Raw genomic sequence first — 24415 nt, 5'->3', positions numbered from 1 at the left:
AGTGAATAACTATCACTAGATCTGACCATTTTAAATAGAGGAGTTCCCCTGCACAAGCTGTCTCTCTTTGCCTGCTGCCATCCACATAGATGTCTTGCTCCTCCTTGCCTTTCTGCCATGATTGTGAGGCCTCCCCAGCTATGTGGAACTGTAAGTCCAATAAACCTCTTTCTTTTGTAAATTGCCCAGGTCAGGTATGTCTTTATCAGCAGCATGAAAACAGACTAATACATATATTCACCAAGGCCTAACTTTATGCATCTTTGTTCCCAGTCTTGCTGAAGATTCACCCTCATTCCCACATCAGTGAAGAAGCTGTGAAGCTGTCACAGTCTGAGGGACCACCCAGACCAGAGTAATGAACTTCACACCAGTGACTAGTAGGACCCCTACAACTCCCTTCTGCTCTGGATGCTTTTTTTCTCAACCTTGAGCGGGGAGCAGGTTGCAGACAGAGGAGTAAACCTCACTGATAACTCAAAGTCCCTTCAAACTGGGAGTCAAATTTCAGTTGAAAAAGAAAATGAAGAAATGCAATAATTTCTTTTTCACAGCTGTATTTGTTGTTAGAATTTCTTCATACTCACAGGTTGTCTCACTTAACTCTCAAAGCAACTCATGACATAAACATTGCTATCTCCCTTATCTTCTGAATAACTATGATAGCTATGTATGACTTGTGTTTGGGGCCTGAGGCATACAGACTTAGTTTAATTATAATCCTTGATTCATGACACACTCTTGTCATTGCTCTGAATTGTTCCTTTTTGTGCAGGTAACAATTTTTAGTTACTTTTAACTATATAGTAAGCATGCATAAGCCCCCCATTCAAAATAAAAACCAGGATCTTGCATTATACACCTAATTACCTGCCCAGTGCCATCTCTCTGCTTCCCCTATCCAAATAACCACCACCTCGAATCCTGTTTCATTTGTCCCTTGTTTAGTTTTATTCTTTATAGATTAAAAAAAGGATATGCTCTATGTCAATTTTTGTAACTGACTTTTTATATTTAATGTTCTATGGCTATATTTCATCCATATTACTGGGTGGGACTGTAATCTATTCATTTGACAGCCATACAATAATCTATTGTGTGACTATATCATACTTATGCATCCCCTCCCACAAAGGGCATTTGGTTTGCTTCCAAGGTTTGCTATTATAAACAGTATTGTTAAGAATTTTTTTGTATATGTCTCTAACCGAACACTAGACTCACACCTCTGTTTCCCACTGCTCCACACCCCAGCGTTCCACTTTCAGAAGCGCATTTCTAATACATGCACCTTGGCTGGAATTCAGAGGAGTTTCACACGGAGGACCTGCTCCATAGAGAGGCCATATGGAAAAGCGATATGATTCTATGACAGGAAAAGGAAAAAGTATCAAAATGGAAAGAAAACAATGGTGACTGTAAGCAAAAATAAATAAGTCGGCCTACACCCTGAAGCCTATCAGTATTCTACAACGTAAGCCACAGATTTGAGAAAAAGTAAGTTAGAGAGTGAGGCATCTCATAGCCCTGGGGTCTACGGAGGAAGCATCAGAGCCTCAGAGATGAGAGAACAAGTGTCAGGGAAGGCCCCAGCTTGGAAAACTCTAGAGAAAGACCCACAAACAGCCTCCGCAAGTTTGGGCCAGTGTGAAACCATGGCCAGTGCCTAAAACCATGCTTTTGTTGGCATGTGGAATAAGGGAATGTTCTTTTTTTTCTTACACCATTCCCAAAATTATCCTTAACGAATTTTAATCATCTATATTACTATGGTGAGACTAGCCATCCTGCATTTCAGGTATTTCCAGGAAAGGCAAGGTAGAAGAAAAGAAGTATAAACCATCTTGGCAACACTGCATGAACCCATTTACAGAATAAAATGTCTATAAGTAATTAATATCATAGACGTGGCAAACATAGACCTGAGACCATCAGTAATTCTTTTCAACATTCTCATTTTCTTTGTTAAGTTCACCCTTAGGCATAAACCAGAAGGCCTGTCATGAGATGGCTCTTGCTTATTTTTCTAACCTCATCTTCCACCCTATCCTTACAAGGTCCAAATAGCCTAGTTACAGAGAGCTAATGCTGATCCCTAAAGTCATCATGATTAGGCAAGCCTCCTCTGTTTATGCTGTTCCTGCTGTCTAAAATGCCCACTAATTTCTAAGTGGTCTCTAAGTATCACTCCCTTCTTGTACCATTTGCTTTCCCTATGCCCTTCGTTAGTCCCTTAGACCTTTTCTCTCTCCCTTCTTTCCCTCCTCCACATTTCCAGCTTCAGTCTAAGACATACAAAACAGGCCATCACATCATAAATATACTTTTAGATTGACCCCAGTCAAATTTGTTTTCTCTCCTATTAGATTTTGTTTCTTTAGGGTGAGGGATACAGTAAATGGCGTCTAGAAGATAATCCACAACGGTTGATACAGTAGATGTTGTACAGGCCATACCCTACTTATCTTAACTTGCTGGGACAATCATCTCCCAGATACTGAGAATTATGTGGACTGAAGGGTTACACCTGCCACCTTCTCAGGAAAATCACCCTTCATTGACAGAAAGCACCTTTCCAGAATTTGTCTGGGAGGGAGGTATGGCACCCTTTTGCTGTGGTCAGAAAATGACTCACTGCTGAAGGGATAGGAAATACCTGCCCCTTCCTTCAATGGGGCAAACATTGCCATCAAATGAATGGTTCAGCATCTGGAGGGTCAGGCCAAGGCTAGACTTTCCTGAGACCACATACTTTCTCCATCCTTCCTACTCTGTGTCCTTCTCCCTTGAGTCCCTTACTACTTTATTCCTGGTGAGAATATCTTTCATAAAGGGCATGCACCTAAATCCCTGTGTTAGCCTCTGTTTGTAGGGCATATGCCTTGAGACAATTGGTGTTATATAATCGAGTTTCAATGGATTTTAATAACTTGCTCAAAAGAAGCTAGTATTTGGGCTTTAGTCTCTATTACTGTAAAATCTCTGTTTTACCAGGGTATCAAATGTCCCTAATAGTTAGAAAGTTGTGAGCAATAATTATAGGGCATATAAATATATATAACATCATATATAACTTAATATATATAATAATATGTAACTCTGCAGTCTTCACCACTTACTAACAGTAAGATATGGATAACTTTTTTATCCCCTGAGTCTGTTTCCTCATCTGGTAAGGGGGGATATTAATTCCACAGAATAGTTAGATGGTTTACGAGATAATGGTAAAGTATCCTCCATGGAATAAGTACCCAGTAAATAATTTCCAATACTCAACAGTATTGAATGGAACATTTTGTTGACAAAGTGTACAGACAGCAATGCTAAGCAAGACATAAAATAGATAAAGGCAGTTCTCTTATATTTAGCAGGGCATCCTCTCAACGTACAGAAAAGTTAAATGGGACCAAATTTATATCAACTAGAGCCCCTGGGGGTAATTTGTGTCAGCATATAGAAATAGTGCGAGTTTTTAATTTGTACACTCAGAAATTATAGAGAATAGCCTTATTATGATTAATGATGTGCTTACTACAGGGTTTATAAACTCAAAATGACATGTTAGGTCTGATTTATTTAATTCTGGAAAAGAGGAGAAGCTGGAAAAGCATCCCACACTCAGACCATTGAATTAGAGATTTTTCCCAGTCGATGTTTGAGCAAGGTTTGGAAAAGGTGTCCATTGCACTCTCCGTCGGGAAGTTTTCCTCAATTTCAAGCAGGCTACTATTCCCATATACTGTAGGCCAAAAGGAACTGTGTTTTATTTTGAGTACACTGCAAAGCTATTTCCTTTTGTCAAGAGAAAGGAGGCAAGTTATAAAGGGAAAAAGCAGAGAGGACTGAAACAGTTTTGTCATCTGTCAAACTGAAAATCCCCAAACCTTAGTTCTAGTTCCAAAATTCTGCCTTTCTAAATCTTACTAATTTTTTTTCCCAACATATAAAAAGTATAAATAAAAGTTCACTGCTTGACTAAGTTTACCTAAAATAAACTCTTTCTTCATGCTCACGCTTTTTCCCTGCTTTCCCCACACCAGCAGAGGAGAATGTGCTGACGGCCTGGCTGGGGGTGGGGACGTGGGGTGGCAAAAGAAAGCAACACATAAAGGAAATGGTTCCAAAGGAAAGCTCTTCTCACCTCTTCTCAATCCTAAGGTGTTGGGATTGCCTTAGGTAAGCAGCAATAAAGCTCAACTATCAGAAAGCAGAAATGATTTCTTTGCCTTGACTGAAATGTAGGTAATTTCCAACAACCAAGAATTAATGCTTTTTAAGCTACTGTTGTCAGAAAATATTGTCATTTCAGAGAATAGTACAGCCACAGGAAGTGGACCACACATGGTGTGCTGCCTAGGAAAAAAGAAGGGTATAGATTCAGCCCCTGCCAAAATGCAGAAAAAAATTGCCTCTTAAAAAGGTCAATTTGATTTAGAGGGAATTTATTCTTTTTTTTTTTTTTCGCTTTTTAAAAAAGCTCTGTTTAACATTGCATGGCTCAGTGGAGAACAAAGAGAAATGACATATTTAGTTTTATTTTTCCAGGATATGAAATGCTGTTGCAAACAAAAAACTTTCAAGAAATTTAATCAGGCATTTGAAAGATTGCCCATATTGGAACAATGCATCTCAATATAAATTGGCAAAAATATTTTGATACAACCTTGATAGCTATGGTCTAAACTAAATAATCATGATGTACCACCCCAGGCTTTTGGAAAAATTCTAAGAAAACTGCAAGAAAAAAAATAGCTTCAATTTCTGTCTTTGTGAAGTGTTTCCTTTTTTAGTTTGTTTGGTATTTAAGCATCTTAGTCATTTCTATAAATCCCAGATGATAAAACTAGTTTTTACATGTGAGAGACTCACACGAAATGGCAGTTGTAAATAAAATAGAGTTTATATGGAATGTATCTGAATAGATTGAGGAATTACTGTGTGTAAACAGATGGAGAAGATCTAAGAATCAAATATGTGTAGTATGATAAAAAAGCAGAAATTATTAGTTTATACTTTTTTGTTACACTCTTTCTTGATCTTACATGGTTTTCTCAAGAAATCATAATTGCAGTCAACTAAATATTCTCTATTCTCATTTATTTTTTAAGATTAAGCCCATTGGAATGACTCCTCTCTCAGTCTTCAGCCTACAGTTTGCTCCATTTCCTTCAGGCACATGTACATAAGTATGTATATGTGTGATCCATATTTTAAAAATAAAAAGTTAATTGAAAAATAAGAAATATATGTTTTAAATATTAAGATCTCACTTTGAAAAAAACTGAAAGTTTTTCAAATAAAATCCATCATTGGCTATGGTATAGGAAAATAGATGCTCATTTTCTACTGGTGATATTTATTAATACAAAATTTGGGGAAGGAAATTGGGCAAAATCAAAGCAAACTACAACTATATTTTCTCTGACTCGGCAATAATCTCATTTCCAGGAATTTATCCTAGATAAATATATGTAAAGAACTGGGCATTCCAGAATGCCCTTGCAGCACTGGTTGTAATAATAACAAAAATCACAACAATAGCAACATAGCAGTAACAGAAACAGAAAACCACCTAAACATCCATCATCAGGGAACATATAAATTAGATTTGGGAAAATCTATACGATAGTATATATGCAGTCATTAAACACGATGCAGTGGATCTCTATCTGCTAACAGAAAACATGTCTCCAATATTTATTCTTACATAAATAATAAGCAATGTTTAGAACAGTGTATATAGTAAGCTCCTCATTTGTGTGTAAATGTATAAAAGCATATACACGGAAGTGTATGTGTATGCACATGATGTTTCAGAAATTATAGTCTAGAAACCATGTTTGGTGATCATCTCTATGGTATAGAACTGAAGTGAGGAAGTTGGAGGACAGTCTAAGTTGAATGGCTCACTTTATCATATATATCTTTGTGCTGTTTGTATTATTTGCCATATTATATGATCCTTTTTATAATACTGCAATAAAAAGAAAAAAGCTCTTTAAGATTTTGCCCACACATAGTATGCTGCTTAGCCCGTTGATATGACATTTCACATTTCCTTACCTGAAATACTTACATAATCTTCACATGTAAAAATTCTGGTGGCTTTCTTCCTTTTATATATCATTTGTTAACATGTTGAACATAAGTCATATCAGCCCTGATCCCTGAGAACCTCATTGTTTACCTTTTCCAACAAGAAAGTACCCATTTATCACTAATCCTTTATTTCCTATTTCTTAGCCAATTTCCTATTCATGACAAAACATTTTCCCAAGTAACATAGTGACACAAGTTTTTCCCAATGACTTTGATGCAGAACATTGTTAAAGGCTTTAAGAGGGAAAATAGATAACATTTTCAGTTTATCCTTCATCAGTGGTCATGTATGTATTTCTTTGAAGGGAGTATACGATGGGTTCAGGTATAATTTCCCCTTGCTAGTGGCATTGCTATCCTGGCAGTTTTAACATCCAGTTATCTTATTTTTAATCTTCACTAATTTGACTACCTTCATGAATGTGACATAGATCAATGTCTATTTTCACAGTCACTTCTGGGCCACTTTTCATAGATGATTGCTAACTTGATCATCAGTGAGCCCTTATAATGTTGTTATCTGCCACTTCAGCTGCCTCATTTTGTTCTGTGACATCTGAACATGGAGATTCTCTAAAATTGTTAGTATTCAATACCTAATTCTGACCATTTCCATCTAGTTTTTCAATTTGACATAGATGTTTATGTGGAGGAAAAAGTGTTAGACATTAATCGTTTCAATTGATATTTTTCAGGAATAAAGTATGTGCCTGACACTTTAATTGTTACAGGGAATAATATTGTGAGCAAAACAGACATGGTCTCTTCTGTGATTCTATTATTCAGCTTATAGCCCAATGGATGAAACATGCTTTTATCACATAATCACAGAAATGGACAATTACTAGTTTTGATAAATGCTATAAAGGAAAATAAATGCAAATAGCTATGAGAGAATCTAATTCATCTAGGGGTGAGGGTGGTGCTGCGTTGTAAAGAATGTGAATCAGGTTCAGACAAAGGCTGATCTTGGGTGCACACTCAGGTATGTAAGACCCCAAGTACACTTGTCAGGTTTCTGCTGGAAAGGAACTGGCCTGTTTATATGCCTAGTCTTTCATGATTCAAATCCTGCTACGTTGCTGATCATGGTTGAGTTCCCTGACCAACTTTCTCTCTCCTTAACTCTCTTCCCATTTGCTTTTATCCAAGACCAGGAGCTCCATATTTATCAAATCAGTATGGTAACATATCTCTCATGGCTCTTATAAAAAAATATTTGGTTTTCACACTTTTCATCCTAGACAATACTTAATTTAATCAGATCATTTATAATGATAGCTCAGCAAAAAGGCATAAGCCTTTTGACCTAACAGGCATATATTTTTCCTAATATCTGGCTTACTGCCACCAATTTTGTCCTTATAAAACCAACTTGGTATGGAAATCTTCCCTTAAAAGTTTTTGTAGTCAAGTCTCAGGCAAACAATATATTAATATATCTTCTGGCAATTATGTAAAAATAATCTCTAATGTTTGATTTCTGTATATAAATTAACAAACCCTTTACTTCCTGTTTATAGTGGGAAATTATTTATAATAATTTTTCAACCTATTTTCACATTTTTATTACAGAGTGACATGAAAGGAAAACTACTATTATACACTTACATTTTCACATATTTCTCTATAACCAGTCATATTGCACTTTAGACCTAATTAGACATAGTAGTGATTAAATCATAAGAAAAAGGAAATTCCTAAATTCCAAATGTACCAAGGTAGATGTAATAGTCAACATTTAAGCAACAGTGCCCCTGCTAAAATATTTTCCATTTCCCTCCATTGTAACCCCAATAGGTGCTCATTTCTTCTGTTCTTTCTTAATCTATACTCCTTGATTTTCCATTCCTTTTCATTCTTCAGTCATCACCTCACTAGAGCCTCTGCCCCCTCATACTTGAGACTCTTAGGAGAGCCTCCCTTAACTGTCCTTCCTTCTTTCTCTTCGATTTCTAGTTATCTGACAATGCCTCTGTATTAATCTTTCAAATACAGTGCTCTCCTGAGTGACTCATTATTGTCTCCAAGACAAAGTAAAACGTGTTAACTAGCTATGTGAAGCCCTCTACATCTACCTGTCACAAACCTTTCCTGGTTTATTTTGCATTCTTCCTTAAGATCTACCTAGTTCCCAACTCCGTGTTTAACATCCAGGAAGCACTTAATAAATACTTGTGAATGAATGAATGAAAGTGTTCTGTTTACTAGTAACATCTTTACATTTCTTCCATATAGCCAAATCCTAAGTTGCTTATGGGCCTAGTATTGCAAAATTTTTAGTGTTCTGTCTACAGTGTTGTCTCCTTTCTATGAACCCATGAGCTTCACTTCTTCTTTAGGAAATAAAGTCCAGTAGACAAAAGACAGGAGTGATATCCACTAAATTTATTTAGCCTGGAATAGATTTAGGTGTTACAATACAAGCAACTAAAATCTGAAATCTGTTGTTGGCTCGAGTTATAGTAACATCACTGATTACCCAAATATCTCTTTTATGAGCCTATGACTCACTCCTCTTGCCAAAAACTTTGGCTGAAAATACAGAGAAAAAATTGTTCAAAATTGCTTTCATAAAAATGTAAATTATCTGCCTGGATTTGTGGGCACTGCAGCTTTCAAATAAAATGTGTAGGGATATAAGTAGAATGAGTTGAAAAGAATCTTTAGATGTGTGAAGAAATGTATACTCTATTCTTTCCCCCCACCCCCAAGGAAATAGTATGCAGCCAAATCTTTTTTTGTGGATAGACTGAGGGGCATGTAGCGTTTTTTTTTTTGTTTTGTTTTTTGTTGTTGTTGTTGTTTTTTTTTTGCGAATAGACTGGGAATCATACATTTTAAATTTACTTGGGTTTTAAGTGAGCCATTCAACTCCTGGCATGTCTCATTTTATAAAGATAATTATATCCTGCTCTTCACATTGAGCCTGGAAGGAGAAACACTTCACCTTCTGACCTGTGCCTTCCTCAGGTGTTCTGATGTTTGAAAGGGGACAGTAATGCCAAGGGACTTACTCTAGCTTTCATGCTGTAGCATACAAAATAACTCTCCTCTTTGTCAGGTTTAGAAAAATCCAACTTTTAAGCACAATAAATCCTCTTTCCCCAGTTATATGCTATAGGAATGACCAGGGTGCCATATGGGACGTAGAGTAGTGAACCTTTTCCTCCCACTCACAGCCATGGGAAGGATCTTTCTATATTACAGCTAGTGTCACCTCAGCACTTGGATCAAAAACCTCACATACTTCTCATTTGAGACATCACAGGAAGACTTCTCAGAAGTTCAAATATTTAACTTTTCACAATGTGAATTGCAACCTATCTGTTCAGTCTCATCTCTCGCTGCTTTCTCACTTCATTGTACCAGGCTATCTGCATATCCCTGGACACTGCATGGACTTTATGACTGAGATTTTCCTATACTCTTTCCTCTAAGAAGAATGTCTTTTTTCTGTTTTTGAGCCATTAAAGTCCTAAGCATCCTTCAAGTTCTAGCCTAATTATCAATTCCTTTTCAAGGCCTTCTTTAATTCTGTTGCCTAAGTAATCAGTATTCCTCTACCTACTGATATTTTATACTTTTATTATAAAATCAAGAGAAATACAATATTTTCTTTAGCCCACAGCAATTTTTAGTCTATTTGCTCCCAAAGCATGAGGCCACATCCTAACTGTTACAATGACTGAAAGCTAAAAGGTCAAGTCACTGACATTTAAAGCAAATATGCCATTACCACTAAACTTTCTTTCACTATTCTTTTTGAACTACTGATAGATTTGCATGACATAAAATTACCATGCCAAAATGACCCTAAATAATACTGAGCTTGTTGCAATAGTGGCCTAAACTCATCACATCTATCTCTTTCTTATGCTGCCGCATCCATGTAGCCTGATTCTGTCTCCTAAATTCAGTGGCTCAAGCAGCCTTAAATGATATCTACAATATCATATGAGTATTATGAGACCATGAGGGTGAATAGATATTCACTGTTCATGTAGTTCACATGCAGTCCAGGAAGGAATATACATCTAATATAATAGGGTAAGTGTAATTGTTGAGTCAGAGACTCCAGAGAGGGGTATGGTTAATTCTCTGATTTTGAAGATTAAGTAGTGATAAACAATGAGAATGAGCAAATATTTCACAGAAGATGAGGTTTAAACTGGAAAATTTTCCAGTGGTAGAATAAAAAAACATCCAAGTAGAGGAAATATCATGTACAAGGCTGCAGTTTACTAGCATCACGGGTTGTTATTCAGTGCCAGCGAAGCTTAGGATAGAAAAGTATCACAGCAGGATGTGTGGCTGAAGGCACAGGCTGAGGCCACACCACAGGGTCCTGTTGACCATTCCAAGGAATTCAGACTTTAACTTTTAACGCTATAGATAAGAATCCAATTGTTCTAGGCAGAGGAGTGACATACTTGACACTGTATTTGGACGATATTGAGGCCAGAGGAAGAGACACCACCAGGAGGCCTTGACAGTAATCTAGGAAAAAATTGAAGAGTACCAAGATTCAAATAGAAGCAAAGAGGAAGAGAGAAAGGAAAAACTGGTACTAATTTAAAGGTAGCAGTACAGGTTCTTAAAAGTGGGCTGTTTGTGGGTAGTACCAGAAACGAAGGCTTGGATAAATCTAGCTTTTTAGTTCAAGTGTCTGGTGGTGGCAGAAAAAGACCTACAATCAGCATTGGACAAGCTGTGTCTGAGGAATCCGTATTCACCTTTGATGTACTCATGCTGATCCCTCAAATGGCTTATTTTTAAAGCCATGCTGGGGGTGGGGTTAGAAATGATAAGATTGAGAAGAAGGAAATGAGTCCACATAATCCCCTCATTCATTTGTTCTGATTCCAACATCCAAGCTTTTGGAATGATAGGTTTTGAAACCACCAAAATAAACATCTAATATAAAGATAAAGAATAGTTTGCCTTTTATAATCCTGAACATACTTCTTTCTGTCTCCCAAATGGAAGTCTGTCCAATCAGTCCTCATTCTGTTGAAAGTAGAATGGGGAAACTGATACTTGTTAAATGTTAAAGCTTTACATAAATTGTGCCTTAATTTCTATAATAAACCTCCATAAATTGGTATTATTATTCCAATTTTACAGATGAGAAACCAAATCTCAGAGAAGTTAGTATTCTCATAGTCCCCCAGATGGTAAGTGGTAGAGGCTAGGTGTGAATCTGCATCTGTCTGATTTCAAAGTCTATGCTCTTTTATTACATGATGTTGGATGTTGAGTATTTAAAGAATATTTTTGGCTCCAGAAATCAGGCTTAGGAAAAGTTGATATATAGTTTTATGGGAAAACTAAAGAACCACACTGACCCTTAAGCTATAACATGCTCTAAAAAGCATTCCTCTACAGAAGCATTTCTGCCAAGTGTTCACATTCAATTTTACAAATGATCACACCTATCTTATTTCATTGAAGAAATTCTGACAATTTGCTGAAGCTAAACAAAAAATACTATAAATCAATAATAAATCAGAAAAATTTAATTGTTATGAAAAATTTCTTGCAAATTTGTATGAAGTTACATCCACCAGTTGAGAAGTACTCCACACACATCTATTTAATTGGACTGCCGATCTGGCAATACTAACTTTCAGTGCTCCTCAACTCTAGCAGTTCTCAGCCCTAAAAGAACTGGGGTGGCTCCAGAGGACAGATTTCTCTTGGAATCCTGGCAATAAGAAATCGAAATGCCGTTTAAATCAAAAACAAATATTGCTTGATAGTTTACTATATTTCATACCTTAATGAGGATTCTGTTCATACTAATTCTATCCAGCACAGCACATTGATACCTCACATTTATTTCTGGGAAACTTCAAAGCAGCCTTCACATACATAGGAAGACATGAGGGTAAAACAACTGTTTAGACAAACATTTGCATTCCCTTAATACTTCTAACCACACTACATAACATACATCAAAATTTTAAAGAGAACAGAAACTTTTATTGCTTTGTGCAATGTATATAGTTCCCAAACTTTGATGTATCTATTTCTGTCCTTTATTTGTCCAAAACTGTCTGGTTAAAAAAAAAATCTTTTATGTCTCATTACTGACCTGTCAAACATTATTTTAACTTAAAGAGTAGCTGACACCTTGCAGTAAACCTTTAAAAACCTCCTGTTTAAAAACGATATATCATTATACTGTACATATTTAATATGGTTATTTTTATTACAGGGAGCATATCACTGAGAGAAATGTTATACATAGGATTTTACATTGGAATGAATGTAGCCACATAAGAGTTGAGCCGTTGCCATCCCTTATACTGATGTTGAGTGCCTGGTGTCTCAAAGTTCAGAGCTTTGAAACCCTTAGGGAAGTCAGTGCCATCTCTACTCCCTTTCAGGCCTTGCTTTAACACCACAAATTATACTCTTTACACCATTTTCTATTTGTAGAATTTCACAAATTTCAAACAATCATTTAAATCCTGAATCTTTTTTTTTCTTTCGAATTAATTAAACATTTCTTTCAGGTACTATTTATTTTGATTACTTAAACATTACCCCCTCACCACCTACACTGCCAACCCCCACATTTTTTCACTGTGTGGCGAGCATTGACTTGATTTCCCTTCTTTGCCCCCTCAACTCCCCTTGCCAGTTTTGTACCCCTCCGGAACAGACTGTTTGAAGTGTTTCCCAACACCCTCATTGAGGAGGAGGTAACAATGCACAGAAATTTTGTGTGACTTAGTGAACTTGAAAGATCTGGACATCAGAGGGAAGGAAGTGGGGGATCTGCATAAAAGACTTTTTCTTCATGATTACACTAATGGAATTGTTCTGGAGGAAGTGATACATGTTCCCATTCCCAGCGGGTAGAGTTATACTGAAAGGCAGAAGGTAGCAGGAGATACTATAATTGGCCTCCCTTACAACTGTTTAAAACCCCCTGCATTATCATCAATGGCACTTTTTCCATTTATATCCTGCAATTGTTAGTCATTGTTTCTGAAAACACTGTAGTATTAACCTTGCATTGTTTTTGCCATGATGTGAATTATTTTAAATGATGAGCAAGCTGTAGACAGTTTTCAAAGTTAGTTGTGTATGATACTACAGAGGTATCCGATAGCATTTGCTGAGATGATGCTCCATGAAAATACTTTCTAAACAACTCTAAGTTTTTAAATGAAAGTGCACTGATTTTTATTAGAAACTACTTTTCTTATTTTATATTTAGAATTCTGAATAGAATATTCAAAAAGAGAATGTTTAATAACTGTGCCTATATTTGAGTCATTTTCTCTAGAAGACTCAATAGATGGCTAAATTTCCCTAATTTTCACACCATTACCATTCTTAAGACCTCAGGGTAATATTCTCTTGTACCCTCTAACTTTCCAACTTTGATAACACACACTTCCCAAAAAGAAATTTTAAATAAAATCAGGGTCATTTTCTGTGTTGAATCAGATCTGACACTCCCTTTAACTTCTAACACCATGGAAGAAGCTTCCAAATCATTCTCGAATATGGTTTACTACTTAATTTTGATAATTTCATTAAGAATCTATATTTTTTATGTTACTGAATTTTTTTTTTCAGATGAATGCTACAATGCAAAGAACACAGTGTGAGAAATTTTAAAACTTGGGTTCTAGGCCAGAATCTCTTGGGTTACCTCGATCTCTCTTCTCTCCGGTCTTTCCTTTATGAAATGAAAAGATTACACTAAGTTTCTGAGATCTCATTAATCTAGGTTTAACATTTCAAAAATAGAAAAATAAGTAAATCCATGAAGTGAAGAACTAACCCCAGAGACGAGAGTAAAACCAAAAATATATGTATATTATTGAAAAGTTCTGAGGTTAGGCATTGAGTTATTCATTCATTCACTAGTTTATTCATTAATTCATTTATTTATTCATTCTTCAGTCATTTTTTTGGACATCAGTCTACTTTGGCTCCAACTCATAAACATTATTACTGTTCCCAAAGAATTCACAATGGTCTAATGAATCATCATTCTCAGATTTTTTTCTTATATTCACTCCTTTGCCATAGGTATTACAAAAATATTTTTAAGCAATAGTGTTTTTTTTTACTTCCTACTAGGTAAGAGAGATTTTGATAAGTATAATTATTTGAGATGCTAATTACACCCCAAATTTTTTTTAATTTTTTATTTTTTATATTTTTTGTAGAGACAGAGTCTTACTACATTGTTGCCCAGGCTAATCTTGAACTCCTAGCCTCAGGCAATCCTCCCACCTCAGCCTCCCAAAGCAATGGGACTGTAAGTGTGAGACACCATACCTAGCCAATTAAATTTATGATTACTAAGTGTCAACTGCTTCTGACATAGGTGACTCACTTTACATTATTCTTGCATTTTTATGTTAGGGCTTTCTTTCCCCCACAGGAAATTGTTTAGGATGTACTTCACAGGCTAATAAATTTGATTCTCCCTTTCTCCTTAATTATTGGGATTTAATGTAAACCATATTAACTTCAATACCTCTCATTTTTATTTGTTTTTCTAAATCTAGATAAATTTTTCTGATATATCAAAACACTTATTTCATTTTGTTTTTTAAATAAAAAAGAAGACAATATGGCATGTCATAAAATCCCCAGACAAGAGCTCACTGACAATGTGAAGGCAGCAGTTAATGATTTCAATCGTCTTCTCTAATTGACTGTAAGTGAAGCTGTTCTACTTTATACCTATATTGGACATGCCTTTGGGCAACAAGGGGAAATTACTGAGAATGTTAAAACAGAAGCTAGTTTTATGAAAATAACCACAAGTTGATAGAATTGAAAATTTTAAGAAAAATTACAGAGAATTAGAATGTAGTATACAAAATAAAGGACATTAATGACAACCATGAATTTGACAGGTTTGAAAAAGTTCAGAAAGTGGTTGGTTACAAAATCAACATACCAAAATCAGTTGCATTTCTATGCATTAACAAGAAACTACCTTAAAATTTTTTAAAATTATCATTTCCAATAGTTACCAAAAATATAAAACTACCTTGGAATAAACTTAACCAAGGAGCTGAAAGACCTCTACACTGAAAACTGTAAAACATAGACAAAGAAATTGAAGGAGACACAAATAAGTGGAATGACATCCCATCTTCATGTATCAGAATAATTAGTAAAGGGACCATACTACCCAAAGTGATCTACAACATTCAATGCCCATATTATCACTAAACCAGTAAAACTCTTAGAATAAAACAAAGGGGAAAAGCTTCGTGACACTGCTTGGCAATTATTTTTTGGATTTGACATCAAAAGCATAGGCAACAAAAGCAAAAATAAATAAGCGGTACTTCATCAAACTAAAAATCCTCTGCATAGCAAATGAAACAATCAATAAAATGAAAAAGGAAACCTGCAGAATGGGAGGAAATATTTGTAAACCTTCTATCTCATAAAATATATGATGAATTCATACAACGCAATAACACAATAACAAATAAAACAATTTTTTAAATGGGTAAAGAGCATGAGTGGATATTTTTCCAAAGGAGACATATAAATGACCAATAGCTACATAAGAAAATGCAAATTAACACTAGAAAAAGATACCAGTTCACACCTCTTAGAATGGCTATTACCAAAAAGACAAGCAATAACAAGTGCTGGTAAGAAGATGGAGAAATTCTTGTGCACTGTTGGTGACAGTGTTTTTGATTTAATTAATGAAAAACATAAAGGATCCTCAAAAATTTAACATAGAACTACCATAACATCCAGCAATCCTACTTCTGGGTGTATACCCTAAAAAATAAAATCAGTATCTCAAAAACACATCTGCATGTCTATGTCCATTGCAGCATTATTAACAGTAACCAGCAAGTGAAAACAACCTAAGTGCTCATCCATTTCCAATGAATCTTGAGGACATTATGCTAAGTTCAGTAAGTCAGACAGAAAAAGACAAATACCATGATCGCATGCATATACAGAATCTTTAAAAGTGAAACTCATAGAAACACAGAGTACAATGGTAATTGCCAGTGGCTGAGGCTGGATAAAATGGGAAGATGCTGGACAAAGATACAAACTTTCAGTTATATAAATGAAGTTATGGAGATCTCATGCACAGCATAGATATACTTATGTTGACAATACTTATAGTTAACAATACTGTATTCTATCCTTGCAATTTGCTAAAAGAGATCCTAAATGTTCTCATTACAAATAAAAATGGTAACTGTGTGAGATGACAGATTCGTTAACGAACTTGATTGTCATAAGCATTTCACTATATATATACACATCATAAAATGTATGTATATTACATCGTAAAATATATGTATATTACATTAGAGATATATACATATGTTTATATCTCTAATATACATGGATATCTCTCTCTAATATATATGTGTGTATATATTATATGTATATGTATATATCTATATATGAGATATATATGAGATATATAGATATATACATATTATATATGATATATATGAGATAAATACAGATATATACATATTATACATATAATATATACACATATATATATTAGAGAGAGATATCCACATATGTGCCTCAAATCATCATGTTGTATACTTTATAAAATTGTATTTGTCAATTATACTTCATTAATGCTGGGGGGAATAAACAAATAAACAAATGCTAATCTTTTCAATTAAATAAAAATAAACTGAATTTAGTAGTGTTGATCTTCTCCTGACCCTGATGAGAACCTAAGAAATCATTCGCATTTGTAATGATGATGCTCAGTTACTAACCTTCTTAAGCTGAATTTGCAAACACAACTTCAATTTGGTAAGTAATTCTAAATCTCATGTAATATAAATATAAACCTGGTGTAGCATTTAATACTCTTTTCTTCTCAGCTGGCTAGATCCTGTGAAGTCTGCCATATAACGTGTCGTTATTTTTTTCTTTGCTTCTCCATTTTCTCCACCCACACTCACGTGGACCCTCATTCTGGCTCCTAAGAAACTGTCATCCACTCCTCACAGACTCACTTTTAGAGTCCATCACCCTAACCTCTCAGGAAGATTCAGAAGAGGTCCTCTGTTGCAGGTGTATTCCACATCTGGTTCAACGAAATCCGTTTACTCTACATTAAGTAGAAGTAAAGTTACTATCTAAACATAAAGTGTTTCTATGCCTTTGTCTGTCTCTCCTTCTCTATCTCTATGTCTATCTCTCTGTTTCAGTAAGGCATGAATTAGGCATCCTCTAACAAACATATTTAAAGCATTTGAATGATCCCATGGAATTACTTTACAAGACTTAGGTAAAGGAGGTAACAGTGTGCCCTGTCCCCCTTTGGGATTAATAGGGACTGACAACAAGCAGCAGTACTCTGAAAAGAAATGTCTTGTAGTTCAGCTCATGACAAAACTACAGACTCACTATATGCAGCATTATTATCATCCCCTGATGTTTTCTATTCAGGGCTCATGCTCTGGGCCAGAAGCTTCATGGCTTTTATCCTGCAAAGGCACAATCAGCAGGTCCAATATAATTCCTAGGACTGATGTTTCTCCTAGATCAGCTCTTGAATCCAGAGCTACCCAAAGCGTCCCTGTCCTAGCCAGCACCTTTGTATCTTTTTATATCCTCTCTTCTGTCTTTGGCTCTTTCAAATAATTCTACTTGGCTACTTGTAAGCCCCTGTGCGCTAACTGATGCATGTTTCCCAGTGTGCACACTCTTTATTTTTATGAACTATGATTCTAGGGTACTCAAATTCTGCTTTTATAACATAATTTTTTAAAACATTTTATATTACCAGAAAAATTTAAATTGTATTTTTAAAATAATATTCAATGTTAACTTACACATTTACCACAGATTCACAGAAGTGTAAGCACAATTATATAGCAGTAACATTACAAGAGAATGGTAGCAGTATATGCGCACAGTGTATGTACTTGTATGTGTATAAATGTGTGTACATCTATAGAAAATCAGATTATGTTTATTATCCATCAAGTAATAATATTGAAAAGTAAACATCAAAAAATGCAAAAATAACACTAATTACAACAATTACAAACTGCCTTAAAGTTTATTTTATCTGATATATTTAAGGCCATCCCAGTTGATTAAATGGTTAAATTACATAAAATGTATTTTTAATTTTTCTAATTTAAACCTCATGTTTTAGTTTTGCCTGTTTGAAAAAATGTCAAATTTAATATAGTCAAATAATAGTGCTTGACTTTAACAGGAACAATTAGTCTCTTTGTGTTTAAAATAATAATGAATATATTTGAAATTAAATTTGAGATTGCTCTTTATGACAACTGTACTATTTTCTTTTTTTTTTTTTTTGGTGATAGGGTCTTACTCTGTCACCCAGGCTGCAGAGCAGTGGTGTGAGCTGAGCTCACTGCAACCTCTGCTTCCTGGGGGGTCAAGTGATCCTCTCACCTCAACTCCCTGAGTAGCTGGGGCTACAAGTGCATGCTGCCACACCCAGCTAATTTTCGTATTTTTTGGTAGAGGTGGGATTTCACCATGTTGGCCAGGCTGGTCTCAAACTCCTGACCTCAAGTGATCCACCAGTCTCGGCCTTCCAAACTGCTAGGATTCTACACCTTTGTAGAAACACTTTATGTTTAGATAATACAGTATAACTTTATAACTTTAGGTAGTAACTTTATAACTTTATTATAGTTGTGAGCCATTGTGTCTGGCCTCATATTTCCTTACTTTGTCATGAACTATACTATAACAGTTCATATTTATATATATATATATATATATATATATATGATGCTTGTGTTAACCCACTTGACAACCACATAAAGAGGAAAAATGGTATTGATCAGCATGATCAGACTCTAACACAGTATGGTGGATAGTTGAGTGTATTTAGGAGTTTTCACTTTAAGCTCTGCCCACCTAGAATCTCTGGGGCTCACAGTGATGGCCTAGAAAACACTCAAGAGGCAGATGATGCCATCGGACACTCCCCTACTCACTCTTCAAATAAAAGAAGTTTACTCCAGAATAACTGTAGAAATGTTTCAACCCAAAAGCCAGCATCATCTGTGGGACTCCTCTAGAAAGGAGAGATAAGCTATTGGCTACCACAAGATGCTTCAGAATAAAATCCATGGACCTTAATGTGTACCCAGTCAAGTACAGGGAGAGATAATGGTAACGAAGAGAGAAGTCTTCCATGATTTCAAATATACTCTATGATAAGAAGATTATTCCTACTGCCAAATCACTGGAGGCCATTCTGTTTACCATAACTGATATTCGTCTTCAGAGCCAGAGGATCTTGCATAGAAACAGGATGCACAGCTGCATTTATCATTTCAGCTGAAATGCTGTATTATCCATGTACAATTAGTTATTATCTATGTAAAATTAGTGTTATCCATGTACCATTAGTTCCCTCTCAGATATGTTTATGGTCGTTTTTAAATATTAAGAGATTTCTAAGAGTTAAATATATAACGTTTAGAGGAAACATACAAGATATGAATCACTGCTATGAAGAGCATACATGAAGTAATGTTTTTGTGCTTCACAAATCCATGAGACACTCACTACTATTACTTTCATTATAGACAAAAGGTTAACTTACACAGGAAGATTAAGTGATTTGTCACCATTCACAACCTGGCTGTGGTCACAGCAGGGGCCTGGAATTGCCTGGGCTGGTAGCAAATACAGTGCATTTAGCCACCAAGCGATTATGAAAAGTCGATCAGTTATGTTCTTCAATCAGCTCTATATTTCTTTGTGTTTTTATACATTGTCATTTTATTTTGTATTGGTGGCATTATATTTTACTTTATATTATTGGGGTTGTAATAAATTTCCACTTATGTGTATTTATTCTATAAGTCAGTATCAATTATAAATAAAGCTTTATATAACTTTATAAAAAAGAAATGTCCCCTTCTTTCACCCTTATGTTATACTCCTCAAGGGTTTTAAAGCTATCTAACTGGTTCTGGGGCATCTACCTGGAAATTCCCTCTTCATACCATTTAAGTTCTGCCCACCTGGAGTTGCTGGGGCTCATAGTGATGGGCTGAAAGACACTCAACAGGCAGAGACATGTTAGAAATCCACTTCTATTGTGCCTGTATTACTTAGTCAAAAATATCAATTTTAACACCCAATTACAAAGTAATGAACAGGGCTTCTATCCTTGAAAGCTTACTCATTTGGATCAGTCAGTTTACATGCTGGAAACAGTGTTTATTAATGGTTGTAGATTAGGGTTAACAAACTCCAGATTTTTTTAGCAGAGAACATGAATAAATGGCCCTGGCCAGGTGGGATTGCAGTATACCAGAGAAAATGTGGCCTGTTCAACCAGATAGATGTCACTTGGCTGTTGTGAGGGCAGGGAGGTCAGAGTTAATAATTTTTCAAAAAGATGTTGACAGTCCAGGTTTTTATGTGAAGTCTCCATATTTTTTAAAATAGGCAGTTAATGTTTTAAGAACTTTGTTTAAACTTCACTAAAAGATTAGCGGGCTAGATTTATATAGAAGTATATCGGTTTGTGATTTTTACAAAAGGCAGTGTCCTCATATGGGCTCAAAGGTCATTCATACACCTGTTTGCTGGCAGGCAGTTCAGGTGGGAGTAGGGAAATCGGATCAACTCAAACTCACTCTGCCTGAAAATCGAGTTCAGTGTAGAAACATGGTAGGCTCTTCATGTACTAATAATATAAACAGGGAACTCAGTGCTAATATGTAGGATGGTGGGTAATATACTTTTGTTGTTCATGAGAGCTATATATTTTTAGCTTTCTTGTGCATTTACAAACAACCAGATGAATAAAACAAGCAGAACAGGTTTCCTTTCATCACACTAATCCTGGACTAAGCTCACTCCTCTTCCTGTTTTGCTTAAATTGTTCAAGTGCTGGTGGTGATATGTGTTGAAGGTCATTATCATTGGGCGGTTGCATTTGCATCCTAAATTTTAAATATTTTTTTCAGATGTTTTGAACCAACAGGACTTCAGCTGCTGAATTTTAGATGCCATCTCAAGAACCTCAGTTGGAATATTATATTATGTACACACAGAGACCTCCACATTCACTACCCCCGTCTCTACAAAACACGGATAGGAAAAAAAAATGGTATTTGGAACAATGCTACCTGGATTGTAGGTACAGGGGACTTATTTTAACTAGTCTATCTACTTTTATGTCTCACAACTTTTTATGAAAAAATATTGAAAATGCAGGAAAGACTTGGTTATAACAAATAAGTATCAATATAATCAGAACATTCAATTATCGAACATAAGTAATTTTTAAATTTATAAACTTTTAGTCATTTCGTCATGAAAATTGCATTGCATATCTAATGTTTAATCAATACCCTAAACAAATGTTTACATAGTGATGTATTTTCCATTGGTTTGCAGTTTGATAGACTAACTTGACTTCTGATGGCTTTGTGTTTACTATTAACTATGTAGATTCAAGAATGGTTTAATGCATATATAAGGCAATACATACACAAGTTAGCTCTATTATAATAAATATACATAACATTTGTCAATTAAAAATATACATATATAAAATAATGATTTAATGACATTTTTCAGGGGTATTATCTACTGTCCAGCTAACTTATCATTGCTAAAGTGCAATATACTGCATGGTAGGAAATGGGGATGCAAACATATTTATCAAATAAAGAAGTGAATTGAAGGTAGCCAAAACAGAGAACTAATGTTACACAATGACTTCTTACTCCAGGTTGGTACAAACTTATAATGTGAAAAGGTGTATCTTAAGGTTGGTGACATTCTTTTAAAGCTACCATAAGCCCCACATACATACACATACACATCTAAATAGAGGTGTGGACAGGTGTATAAAGATTTCTTTTCAAACTTAGTTCTAAGGAATTACATTTGTTGAGATGTATTTAATTACAACATAAAATCAAATTGTTTAAATCTCAAGATTTTAATGTATAACAGCTAATAAACTGTCTGCTAATTTACAGCACTGAACTTGTAATGTTTGAGGAAGTGCTATACTTCTGAATGATACATACCTAAACAATAAATAAAAACTCTACTTTTATTTCTACAATTTTTAAATGACTTGCAACAAAGTAAACATAAATCATTTTGGGCCTGCTGAAGAACAAAAGTGCTTGGTTAAAACATTTTATTCTTACAGTTTCTTCAAATTTGGGATACTGAAAGGAAACGTAATTTGATTTGAGTCAAAAACCAGAAAGGAAGACACTCTAGTCACAGGGTTTCCACACTAAAAACAGATTCAAGACCACTGGACTCTTTCCACTTTTTCCTTCAGACATATCAAAGATGTCTCACTTACCAGAATCATGATATGCCTGCTATCTGCTTCATTTAAAAGCCAGAATATTTAGGATGGGCACAAAAACACATATTCATTAGCAGAGCTTCAGAAAATAAGGTGTTCATAATAGCATATGATTCGAAAGCTATGAACAATGCAGATGTTGCAGAAATTTTGGTTAACAAGAACTCTAGAAAGGAATCTTAAAACCTGCTAAAGCCAAAACGTTTTTTCCAGAGAGATGACCTTTTCCACTTTGGGAGAATTATCTGTGTGCTCACAGTAAACCACCAAGTGCCAGAAATTTTTCAATAATTTTGTCATTATAGGGATTGATGTTCTTACTAACATCTAAGAAATTTTGTTGATAGTCAAAATTTTCTGCTAGACTGGGTCCCAGGTTATTACCTAATTTTATAATGCAGCTGGAATATTGTAGGATCTCATCCAAAGGCAGTATAAATAAGACAAATATGGGAAATTTCTGATCAAAAGGGACAATAACACTCTATGAACGTTATTAAATCCCCCTCCAAAGATTTCAAAGCCTCTGATAAATAATATGTCATGAGCCATTCAGGTGATAGGAGGCAGATAAGGGGAAAAATACCATTCTCCTTTTTTGCACACACATACAGCCTGAAAAGATTAGAGGAAAAATAGCCCTAACTCAGGCTTCCCTTCACTTAAAAGGCACCAAATAAATCTCCAAAAAAAAAGTGTCTAATTACAACTATGTGCTTAATTTAGTCAAACACTGTTTATTTTCCTTTTTTGGATAATTTTGGCAAAAATAAATTGTGTCACTTAATTTCTGGTTCCCCTCTATTTTCCTCCTCCAATTCAGCTTCAGACTGCCTGCTGGGGTTTCCAAAACACAATCTAGTATTTCCTTATCTTAACTAAAACCTTTACTTGGTCCACACAGCCTTTATTCAATTAAGGAAAGGATCCTCTGAGTAACATTCTTCAATTAATGCCACTCTTCATTCATTCACTCAACAAATCTCTCTTCCTACCACATTTCCTATACCCTAATCATACTAAGATGCTTAATTATTACTTGTACAAGATGATAGACAAATGTTTTCATATCTTACTCAGTTTTACTACTAGAAATGCTTTGCACTTGTCTAATACAAAAAAATTCTAATTCATAACAAGATGAAACACATTCTTTCCTCTGAGAATCAATTATTGAATAGTCTACCTGAGAAAATGCATCATTTCTTACCCTGTGCTCCTATGCAATTTTTTAATATTATCAGTAGAGTATTTATTGCACTATAATTAACTGCATACATATTTGTTTCTTTTACTGAATGGCAGAGACCACCATGGCTTATTCATGTCTGTAACTGACAACCTGAAAACATTGCCCAGAATATGGAATGAACTCAGTGACTGTTACCACTTGAATGTCCCCTTCGAAACTCTAATGAAACTTAATTTCCTATGTGACAGTATTGAGAGGTGGGGATTCAAAGAGGTGATTGGATCATGAGGGCTTTGCCTTCTGTATTAGTCAGGGTTCTCTAGAGGGACAGAACTAGTCAGATACATGTATATATCCCACTTGGAAATCAGTCTGTCCCAAAGATGAAGAACTTGGAGTCTGATATTCGAAGGCAGGAAGCATCTTGCACTGCAGAAACATGTAGGCTGGGAGGCTAAGCCAACCTAGCCTTTTCATGTTTTCCTGCCTGCTTTATATCCTGGCCCTTAATCTGGGTGGATCTGCCCTTCCCAGCCAACGGACTCAAATGTTAATCTCCTTTGGCAAAACCCTCACAGACACACCCAGGATCAATACTTTGCATCCTTTGATCCAATCAAGTTGACACTCAATATAAGCCATCACATCTTCAAGATTGGATTATAATGGATTAATGATTTAATGAAGTAATGGGTTATCATGGGAGAAGAGCCAATGGCTTTATAAGAAGAGGAAGAAAGACCTGAGCTAGCACTGAATGCACTCAGCCTCCTAGATAT

The 24415-nt window shown here is 35.3% G+C and overlaps 1 pseudogene; it reads right to left on the bottom strand.

The window, feature by feature from the left end:
* Nucleotides 1-18679: 18679 nt before the first annotated feature.
* Nucleotides 18680-24118, bottom strand: LOC116534445 (annotated as a pseudogene).
* Nucleotides 24119-24415: the final 297 nt, after the last annotated feature.

Source organism: Sapajus apella, unplaced genomic scaffold (genome assembly GCF_009761245.1).
Source record: "Sapajus apella isolate SASKATOON/1434 unplaced genomic scaffold, GSC_monkey_1.0 scaffold87, whole genome shotgun sequence".
Taxonomy (NCBI): Eukaryota; Metazoa; Chordata; class Mammalia; order Primates; family Cebidae; genus Sapajus; species Sapajus apella.
This window is presented reverse-complemented; position numbering and strand designations above follow the sequence as displayed.